General features: G+C 40.6%; 1 long non-coding RNA gene across 1 annotated transcript in view; it reads left to right on the top strand.

The window, feature by feature from the left end:
• Positions 1-6,199: 6,199 nt before the first annotated feature.
• The window catches only part of LOC139155125 (uncharacterized), a 193,720-nt gene continuing 188,278 nt past the window's right edge, over positions 6,200-11,641 (top strand). Inside the window, exon 1 of the long non-coding RNA XR_011557028.1 lies at positions 6,200-6,345. This is a non-coding gene — a long non-coding RNA (uncharacterized lncRNA). The remainder of the gene's footprint in view (positions 6,346-11,641) is intronic.

Genomic DNA, 11,641 nt, shown 5'->3' with positions numbered 1-11,641 from the left:
CTCCTAAAGAAGGACTCTGCCTGGACGTGGGGACCGAAAGAACATGCCGCTTTTCTTGCAGTAAAAAATTTACTTTCATCAAACAGTGTCTTGGTTCAGTACAATATCGCTATGCCCTTAACATTAACATGCAACGCATCACCGTTCGGCATAGGAGCCGTTCTTAGTCATAATTTCCCCGATGGCACTGAAGCCCCAATTGCTTATTATTCTAAAACCCTCTCTTCAGCAGAGAGAAATTATTCTCAACTTGATAAGGAGGCGTTAGCAGCTGTGGCAGGAGTCAAACGGTTCCATTATTACCTCTGTGGTCACCCTTTTACTTTGGTTACAGACCACAAACCTCTCCTCGGTATTTTGGCAGGAAATAAACAAACTCCCGCCTTTCTTTCCCCTCGCATGACTAGATGGGCTATTTTTTTAGCCGGTTACAATTATACCTTAATCCACAGGGGGGGGAAGGACATAGGGAATGCCGATGCACTGAGTAGGTGCCCTTTAAAAGACCTAGTTATTGATCCTGCTCCAGCCTCAAGTATTTTACTAATCGAGACAGATAAACAAGCCTTATTGACAGCATCAGAGATAGCTGAACAAACACAAAAAGATCCAATTTTAAAAAACATCAAACAATGGGTATTGAAAGGGTGGCCAACTGAACAACAAACAGAACAATTTCAGCCATATAGAAATAGACAACTGGAGCTCAATGTATTAAAGGATTGTATTTTATGGGGGGACAGAGTTGTAATTCCAAAAATGTTGCAAACTCGAGCCTTGCAACTATTACATATAGGACACCCATGAATAGTCAAAATGAAAACAATAGCCAGGAGTCATCTCTGGTGGCCTGCATTAGACAAGGACATAGAGTTGTGGGTGGGTGGTTGTGTACCCTGCCAGAAATCAAGACCTAACCCACCAAAAGCCACACCATCAGAGTGGCCAACACCAAGAGGTCCCTGGTCCAGGATACACATTGACTTTGCAGGACCAATCAGGGGCCAATTTTTTTAATTAGTCGTAGATGCATATTCTAAATGGTTGGAAATTGAACTCATGCCATCTACTACTACCAGTGCAACCATAAAAGCCTTAAGGAAAATGTTTGCCACACATGGCATTCCGGATATTGTGGTTTCTGATAATGGGCCTCAACTGACAGTTCGACAAATGGAGTTATTTTTTGCAGACCAAGGCATAAAACATGTGCTCACTCTTCCTCATTTCCCTCAAGCTAATGGACAAGCAGAACGAATGGTTAGATCCACAAAGGAAGCATTAAGCAAAGCACCAGTAGGAGATTGGCAACCACAAATTGATGAATTCTTAACCATTCAACACATAACACCATCAGCTTCAACACACAAGAGCCCAGCAGAACTGTTAATGGGCAGGAACCTCCGTTCTAAACTAGACCGAATTCATCCTAATTACCAAAAAGATCAAAAAGAACTTAAAATACAAACCGATAGACAATTTAATAACGGGGATTTAGTTTATGCTAAAGACTATGATTCAAACGATAAGTGGAAAGAAGGAACAGTATTAGAAAAAACGGGTTTTAAAACGTATTTAATTGTGTTAGCAGATGGACGTAGTTGGCACCGTCATATTGACCAACTACGCAAGCGGATTAAAGCTAACACAGACATTTCACCCACTATAGAAAAATCAACAGAGGACTTACCGGAACCAGTTCAGGACTCCAGCGATGGCTGCCTGTTGCCCCTGGAGGCCGGCGGAGATCCAATTGCAACATCGCAACCAGGCCCATCAGAAACTAGCCTTAGCGGAGCAATACCAGTGCCGGCCATCCAGGCAGGCAACTCCCAAGAAAATGAACTGCGCAGGTCCCAGAGAGCGGTGAAGCCACCAATCTGTTTGCAGGATTACGTGACGTGGATTAACACGTAGCCAGAGTTTTTTCTAAAAAGGGAGGGGTGTTGTGTTCTTTTAAAAATATTGTAAAAAATTCAGTGATTGGTTAAGACGCGGCTATTTGGAAAATAGCCGTGAAAGTTAAATGACTGTCTGTTGGAAAAAGCCCGCCGTTTTTAAGAGTATAAATAGGGCAACGGGCTAGCCGTTGCCCTCAGTTCGGAAGGTACTTGTTGGTGATTGTTTCCTGTCTTACTTGCTACAATAAATGAATACTGTTTAACCAACCTCCGGAGTCGTGATTTAACATATGTGGTTTATATGTATACTTCCAAAGAAAGCTCTGCAAAGCCATAGCCGAACCTCTAAGCATAATCTTTGAAAAATCATTCAGGACCAGCTCACAACCAGATCTATGGTCACTAGACATGGCCATCCCCGTCTTCAAAAAAAGGAGATTCCAGTCTAGTTGAAAACTACAGACCAATCTCTCTATGCTGCGTCACATGCAAAGTCATGGAATTAATCAGAAACCAATTAATTAACCTTCACCTAAAAACTAACAATCTACTGTCGGACAAACAATTTGGTTTCAGAAAAAAATTATCTTGTAACCCGCAACTCCTTCACTGTAAGAACATATGGACTACACATCTCGATCTGGGGAAATCTATAGACACAATTTACATAGGCTTCTGTAAAGCCTTCGACTCAGTGGTTCATGACACACTACTTCTAAAACTCAAATCCTACAGCATCTCAGGATCCCTACATGGCTGGATAACTGTGTTCCTATCAAACAGACAACAGGTTGTCAAACTAGGAAGCACCATATCTAATCCTGTTCTGGTTAGAGCAGTAGTGTACCCCAAGGTAGCCTATAAGGACCAACACTCTTCATACTCTATATACTCTATTACAAGCAACTGCATTCTCTTTGCCAACGATGTAAAACTTTTCAACACCACCGATAGCTACTCTCCAAAAAGTCCTTGACTTTGTGTCTGAATTGGCAAACATCTTGTAACTCCAAATCTCAACCACGAAATGCTCTGTCCTACACATTAGCAAAAAGAATCCAAGCATCAAACACAAGCTGGATAAATAAGACCTTACAGACAACTCTCACTCCATAAAGGACCTTGGAATACTCATATCAAATGACCTAAGTGCCAAAGCCCATTGCTACAACATCACAAAAAAGGCTTCAAAGTTGTTAACCTAATCCTAGCTTCTTCTTCAGTAATCTCACACTACTAACCAAAGCATACAAAACTTTAGCCAGACCAATCCTTGAATACACCTCATCTGTCTGGAACCACAGCACATTTCAGACATAAATATATTAGAAAGTTCCAGATATACTTTCCGAGAAAAGTCCTCCACTCCTGTACTCGAAACAGAATACCATTCGCAAACAGATTTGAAATCCTAGCCTTAGAAAGCTTAGAATTACGTCACCTTTGACTCGATTTAAGCATAGCCCATAAAATCATGTGTTATAATGTCCTTCCTGTCAATGACTACTTCAACTTCAACCATAACAATGCATGAGCAATAACAGATACAAACTCAAAGTAAATTACTCCAAACTGGACTGTAGAAAATATGACTTTAGCTACCAAGTTGTTAATGCATGGAACTCACTACCGGACTCTATTGTTTCATTACTTAACCCCCAAAACTTTACTCTTAAGACTATCCATTGTTGACCTCACCCGATTCCTAAGAAGTCAGTAATGCACCAGTGTGCCTACCGTCCCTGCCCTAAGTTTCCCTGTCATTAATACCAATATCATGTACAGGTATATAAACAGTGTTATTTCTTTGTATACTACCAATATGTACTTGACAAATAAATAAATAAATAAAAATAAATATTTTTTCAAATCTTACACCTTCCCCAGACTCCAAGCACCCCTCCTCTGGATTTTACAAGATTTCCTCTAACAGGTAGTCCTCAACCCCAAAGTTGACTGCAAAATTTATGTTGCTAAATGAGACAATTGTTAAGTGAATCACTGAAGTTGTTGTTAGTAACAGAGTTGTTAAGTGAATCTGGCTTTCCCATCAACTTTGATTCTCAGAAGATAATTAAAATAATAATAATAATAATAATAATAATAATAATAATAATAATAATAAAAAATAATAATTAGATTTGTATGCTGCCTCTCTCCGAAGACTCAGAGCGGCTCACAACAACAACAATACAATATAATACAAATCTAATATTAAACAGAACAAGTTAAAACCCATTATTACTAAAAACAAGCAATACTACACAAGCACAACACACTCAAATGCTACAAGTCAGAAGGAGGGGGATTCCCCCCCCCCCATGCTTGGTGACATAAATGGGTCTTCAACATCTTGCAGAAGGCGAGGAGGGTGGGGGAGTTTGAATCTCTGGGAGGAATTTATTCCAGAGGGCCGGGGCCGCCATAGAGAAGGCTCTTCCCCTGGGTCCTTCCAGACGACATTGATCCCAAAAGGGGATCATGTGATCCCAGGACACTGCGACTGTCACAAAGAGGAACAAATTGCCCAGCTTCTAAATTTTGATCATGTGACCATGGGGATGCTGCAGTGGCTGTACGTGTGAAAAATGGTCATGGGTCACTTTTTTCAGTGGCCTTGTATGTTTGAATGGTCACCAAATGAACCGTCGTAAGTCGAGAACCACCTGTACTGTCTTCTCTGTCTTGTCTGTCTGAGGCCTTCATTGCCACAGAGGAAGAAGCGGACAAGAGGAGAGACCCAAGGCAAGGCTTGAACAGGAGACCCCCGGGGGCTGTTGACCCTCCTCTAGGCCCTGAGTTCTCTCAGGATGGGAGTCCGAAAGCTCCGAAGACTCAACCTCTGGTCCCGGTGACCCACTCAGGTTGGACCACGCGATCTGAAATCTTTTAGAGTTGGAAAATAGGACAATTAAAAAGGAGAATAATGTGGCTGTAGAAGTATTCAGGCATAGCTCAAGTGATTTCTCACTTTTACTGTTTCTAAAATACCCAATAAATGGTTGAAGGATTGTTTCCCATAAGGAGAAACTGCTGATAGTTATAGCAGAAAGAGAAAAACTGAAATTTTTATATACACAAACACACAAAACATACAAAATTATGCTTAATACTTTTTAATTTAAGAAAAAGGTTCATGTTTCAAGTAAAAAAATAAAGTAAGGAGGCCAATTTCTCTCTTTCTTCATAATGTACAGGAAGACCATGGAAATTCCATAACTGTTGTCAGGAAAAGAGGAGCTCCAACTGAAGAACAAGCAACTTACGGTGAACAAGATCCAACTCATTGCAGAAAATGAGGAGCTCTGCAAAGATTTGGAGGAGAAACTGAGCAGGTGGTCAAACTTTAGATAGTAATCCTGACTTTCACTTCCTCCATTTTCTTTTTTTACTCCACAGACTTTGCCTGAGACCTCCCAGGATCTCTCTCTTGGTTTGCAACTACTCCTCCCTAATGAAAGGTCCAGAGCTGCCGAAGGGGCACCCCTGGCATCTCTCCACAGCTGGATCGGGACACCATAGCCCCTGTCATAGAAGGTGTCCTGGGCTGCCCTGGGCCATCCAAGTGGCTAGTCCTTAGTGCTGAGCACTGAAGGCACCACTAGAAAGAGCCCAGAAGAATGGCAGGAAATTCCCTCCAGTCACTGAAAAGGAAGAAGAAATTCTCAAATGGAAGTAGGATAAAATTAAAAAGAAGAGACCTATATAATAATATAAACATTAGCAGTTAGAATAGTAAAGACTCACCCCTGGATAATAAAACAATGGAGAAGTGAATAAGGCCCCTTTGAAGGCTACATCAGAATCCATCCCTGTGCCAGCTTTAGCTATTCCTCTCACTGCCTGTAGGGGGCAATCTGCGGTCTGCTCTTTAAATCATAACTGGTTTCTGCTGCAGGCAGTGAGAGGGACAGCTAAAGCTTGCAAAGACCCCACAGTGTCCTCCATTTTGTTGCCTATGCGCCTTTTTGGAGAGGATTCTTTTGCCCTCCATAAACAGGGAAGCACTTAGAATAAGGGGCAAATGGAGCTGGAAGACACTTCAATGGTGATCCTTCTAAAATGTTATCCCTCCAACTGCCTGTTTCCCAAACTTAGGAACCTGAAGATAAGTGGACTTCAACTCCCAGAACTCCACAGTCAACACTCAGGGTCCTTCCTCCCCTGGGCCTTTCCATGCTTTAGCTGTCCTCCTCATTGCCTGCAGGGGGCAGTCTGTGCTCTGGCCTTTAAACCCTAAGTAGCCTCCTCAGGCAGTGAGGAAGACAGCTAAAGCTGGCAAAGCCCCACATGGTTTCTTTAGGCCCATTCCTACAAGGCCTTTTGAACATGAATCATTTCTTATCTTTTATGCGTGTTTTTATCTCCCCTGGAAACTTGTGAAAGTTGAGAGAGGGACTGGCTCGAGGTCACCCACCTGGCTTTCGTGGCTGAGATGGGACTCGTAAGTACTTGGGGGGGGGGGAGGGTCCATTTTAATTTAAATTGGCTGCCACCTTTTCCTGTTATCAGAAGCATCAAAGAAATGCAAAGGTGGCCTCAGTGAATGAGAGATGATGCCGACTCCTATGGAGGTTTTTGAGTGATGATATGCCTTGAGTTGGACTCAGAATCAAATGGGAATTCAGGATAGTTTGAAGAGAGATCAGTACTGTATGTGCAAAAGAAAAATGATCTCATGATAAAATGTGTGCTTATAATAGGCAGTGTGTTTATATGTTTGTTAGTCAAATTTTCTTTGTTTTATTTTAATTCAAATATTTAATAAAGATTATTTAAAAGAAAAAGAAAATTAAAAAAATAATATTTCCTAGGCTTCAGTTGTACAGATAGCTGCTCTATGGCCTCAACCCACTCCAGCCAGGGCTGGTGGCACGGCAGTTGCCATTTAGAACACGATTCACAGTTCCAATTCCATGGGAGCAGACTTTCAGTTGCCTTGCGATGATTTGAAACATGGCATAGAGGCAGATGCTGATTGCCACCTGAATTTGCTTTCTTGGCCAGAGATACTGGGACAACTGCTGTTTTCCAGCTGTGCCAAATTGCTAATAGCTCACAAGCTTTCCCTAATAAATCCCCCTTGGGGGCATGTTTGTTTGTAAGGAATTGCTACTGCTGGATTTTGTCTGCATCTTACACAAATATTTGAATGGAGGTGAAGTGCTTAGAGTTGGCGTATGTCTAATGTAAAGGCATAATTTACTGCAAAATCAGCAAGTCTTCTTATTTCCAGTAAGTTATACCTTGTTCTTCTCCTCAAGTGAGTCTTCCATTTTAGTTAACTGAAACTTAGTTAACAATAGCTAGTAAACAATAGTGTCAGTTAACTGTTGCTTAACATTGCTAGATCTGTGCCTGACTTCTCAAATTATCTCAGTGCTGTTGTTTTCCACCTGATGCGTAGATATTAGGGCTTTCGGGATATGTAAAACTTGCCTGTTAAATGAAGAATTTATTTATTTATTTATTTTATTTGTCAAACTATACTTGTACATATTAACATAACATAAGTAGAACGTCATAATAGAAAGAATAATAAGACAGTAGGACAGGGACATTAGGCACCTAAGTGCGCTTATGCACGCCCCTTACAGACCTCTTAGAAAAGGGGAGAGGTCAATTGTAGATAATGTAAGGTTGAAGATTTTGGGGTTGGGGGAAGCAACAACAGAGTCAGGTAATGGTTTCCAGGTGGTGACCACTCTATTGCTGAAATTGTATTGGAGTGATTTAAATTTAGTTTGTATCTCTTACGTGCTCTTGTGCTGTTGTTAAAGGTGAAGTAGTCACTGACAGGAAGTACATTATGATGCATGATTTTATGAACAACAGTTAAATCAGTTCAGAGACGAGGTAGTTGTAAATTTTCTAGATTTAATATTTGAAGTCTGGAGGAGTAAGGTAATTTGTTACGTGAGGAAGAGTGAAGGACTCTTCTTGTGAAGTATTTCTCTCCTTCAATTGTATTAATATCTGATATGCAGTGTGGATTCCACACAGGTGAACTATATTCTAGAATAGGTCTGACGAATGTTTTGTATGCTCTGCTTAATAACTCAGTGTTTCTAGAGAAGAAGCTTGGTTTATTAAGATTAGGTTTATAATTCTTAATTTTTTTTGGCAATGCTGTTACAGTGCGCTCTAGCACCTAGGTCATTGGAAATGAGTACTCCAAGGTCTTTGACTGAGTCCACTGTTAGTTCAGTTTTACCAAGTATGTATTTAGTATTCGGATTCTTTTTACCAGTGTAGGACGGACCATTTGTTGGTAGAGATTTGAAGTTGCCAGTTGTTAGACCATTCAGCTACATGGTCAAGGTCCTTTTGAAGGGTAGAGGTATTGTCAGAGGTATTAAATAGTTTAACATCATGAGCAAAGAGAACACAATGGATTGTCATGTTGTCAAATCCAAATTGTGTACTGTACTAATTGTGTACCATGACATACACAAATCCTTGTCAAAAAGGATATCCAAATTGTTATCATGGCATCAACTTGTGGAAAGTGATAGATTTGAACTGGGGAGGGTTAAGTGGAGACTGGGTGAGTGGTACAGTGGCTTAGAGATGGAACGCTTGCCTCCACAATCAGGAGGCTGTGAATTCGATCCAAGGTAGAGGCAGATATTTCTGCCTCTGAGCACGATGAGAATATGTCTGCTGAATATAACTCCACATTGGCGATAGGAAAGGCATCCGGCCAGTAAACCCTCATCTCATCCCTATACTGCTTAAACCGTTGTCTGGATTCTAAGACTTCTTCCCTGGCCTGGGAGGCCCTAAAGAAGATCTCCCTGCTAAAAATGTCCCATTCATGCAAATAATGATTAGCCTGCTGAGAAGAGATTTACCTCTCTGAAATGTTACCTATGCTCTGAATTGGTGGTTGAGGGTTTTTCACTGCTTCACAATAATCAAATCTATTCCCTGAGTGCCTTTTCCTTTTTTTATTGTTAAAAAAGGTTTTTTCTTCCTTTCTTTTATTCTTCCTGCAGAACTCATCCTTGAGTTGCAGGGACTCTTGGTGGCCCGTTTCTTGGGATTTGGCAGAATTTGATGAAGCCTGCATGCTGCTTCATCCAGACAGAGTAAGTTGTGTGTGTGTGTGTTCTGTGTTTATTCTATAATTAATTGTGTGTGTGTATGTGTGTCTGTATGTGTGCAAGTGATTTTTGGGTAAGAAAATTAATAAATTAAGGCTTGCAACAATTTCAGTAGTGGGTTCTAAAACCCTTTACTACCACTTCTGCACAGAAGCATCCCAGGCCTTTAAAACAGTCCCTATACAGAGTTTAAATCTGTTTTTATTCTTTAATTTAATCTATGTTCCTTGTAAGGTTAAATTCCAAAAGCAAAAGGAAGGAATTAAATGAAGAATCTGCCGGTTGTTACACGTCCTGCACCTGATTAAAAGGAGTCAGAGATTTCATATTAACCTCAGTAATAGCATTATAAAGGGTTGAATGTATGGGTTCAGCTGTACATTCATTTAGGGTCCAATTTATATGTGGTAGGTTTAGGTCACCAAGAAATATAAGAGGATGCGGATAGGAGGCTGCCCAAGTTAGTAATGAGGTTAGCTTGTTTGTATGTGAGATGTCATAATCAGGGGCTCTATAGGAAGCGAATTGTGGTATCTAAAGATTTAAAGCATGCTTGTATGCGTACTTCAATATATGCTTCCATAGAATTAATTTATTCTTTTTGAGATGATATGATTGTTTCTAAGTATTCTTTTGTGTTGTTATTGTAGTTTTGAGGTTATGGAATTTAGAAGACATGGTAATTTAATCATTTACTTTAGGTATGCATGATGTACAGAAATGAAGGAAAGTGGGAGTTTTTGGAAGGAATTTGGTTACATTTTTATTAATTTCAAGGCAGATGTTGTGGGCAAAATTAAGGGGTAGTTGGCATTTATTGCATTCATCTGTATTGTTCGTGGGTTTGTTATATTTATAGCATGTATCATCTTTAGTGTCATCCACTTGGGAGCATTTGAATGTAGAGATTTAAATTTTTTGCTTGGCATACTTATTAAATTTTTGATGATTATTAAGGATGGTAATACTAGGCTCCTGGAGGTTACCACATTTAACAGCAGCAACTGTGGGAGAGATCTCAGAGTCTTGGTAGATAACCAACTAAATATAACCAATTAAATAAACCAGTGTAATGCAATAGACCTAATATACTTGGGCTTTAATAAAGTTTTTGATAAAGTAGACTACTCTACAAATTGGAAAAAAGGGGGATAGACTACAACACACGTAGATGGATTAACAGTTGGCTCACCCACCACACCCAATGAGAAGTCCTCAACAGATCAAAATCCACATAGAAGGAGGTAGGCAGCAGAGTACCTCAGGGTTCAATCCTGGATCTAGTGCTCTTCAACATATTCATCAATGACCTAGATGAGGGGGAATTAATCAAATTTGCAGCTAACACCAAGCTGGCCGGGATAGCCAATACCCCAGAGGATAGGCTCAAAATACATAAAGATCTCTGAAATAGACCAGTGGGTCGTTGGTTTATGGAATTCACCAGAGGGTCGTTGGTTTATGGAATTTACTTCCAGAAGAGGTCGTGACAGCTGTCAGCCTAATAGCTTCAAGGCAGGATTAGACAGATTCATGGATGCCAAGCATATAGATGGTTATTGAAACCGATGTCCAAGTACTGCCTCTATGTTGGTTGAGGCAGGCAGGATTCCCTTGAGTACCACTTGTTGGGGTCAAGAGAAAGGGAGGGTCTTGCCTTCTCTTTCTGCTCAAGATCCCCATGGACAATTGGTGGGCCACTGTGTGACACAGAATGCTGGACTCGATGGGCTTTGGCCTGATTCAGCATGGCTTTTCTTATGTTCTTATGTTCTTATATGTTCTGTCGGGCTCTCTGGTAGAATCCTCCCAAAAATTCACAGGTACAAATTTCAGACACACACACACGTTTGAAAATTCAAAACAATGTTCTTTATAATGAAAATTCACTTAAACCAAGCCCTCTTTTGGTATAGCAAAGAGCACTCGTCTCCAAACAAACTGATAATTTATACAAGTCTCTTATCAGTCCTGTGATACTTAGCTTGCAGCTGTGAGGCAATTCAAAGTCCTTCTTTCACAAAGTGAAACACACATTGCTCTGGTTTAGTTTCAAAGCAGGGAAAAATCAGCACACAAAAAGCCAAAGTCAGCAAAGCAGTCATGAAACACAACGATCAGATAATCCTCCACAATGGCCAAACCCACAGGCTGCTATTTATAGCAGCCTCACTAATTACCACAGCCCCACCCAACCACAGGTGGCCTCATTTTCTTTGATAATAATCTCTCAGTTGTTGTTGCCTATGCATCGCTCTCCGCATGCGTGGCTGTATCAGTAACTCTTGTTCTGAATCCAAGGAGGAGCTAGATAATTGATCTCCTTCTGAGCTGTCTGCCACACTCTCCTCCTCGCTGTCACTCATGTCTCCTTGGGCAGAGGAGCCTTCATCAGCAGATTCCACCGGGGGCAAAACAGGCCTGCAGCATGTGGATGTCTCCCCCACATCCACAGTCCTTGGGGCAGGAGCCGGGCCAGAGCTAACCACAACATTATATATGATTGATATGTCATGTATTATATTTATATTTATCTTTGTTTCATTTTTAACATAAATATTTAATAAAAATATTTTTTTTTAAAAAAGAAAGATCTCGGTAGACTAGTACTATGGGCTCAAACTAACAAAATGA

Source organism: Erythrolamprus reginae (genome assembly GCF_031021105.1).
Source record: "Erythrolamprus reginae isolate rEryReg1 chromosome 13 unlocalized genomic scaffold, rEryReg1.hap1 SUPER_13_unloc_1, whole genome shotgun sequence".
Lineage (NCBI taxonomy): Eukaryota > Metazoa > Chordata > Lepidosauria > Squamata > Dipsadidae > Erythrolamprus > Erythrolamprus reginae.
This window is presented reverse-complemented; position numbering and strand designations above follow the sequence as displayed.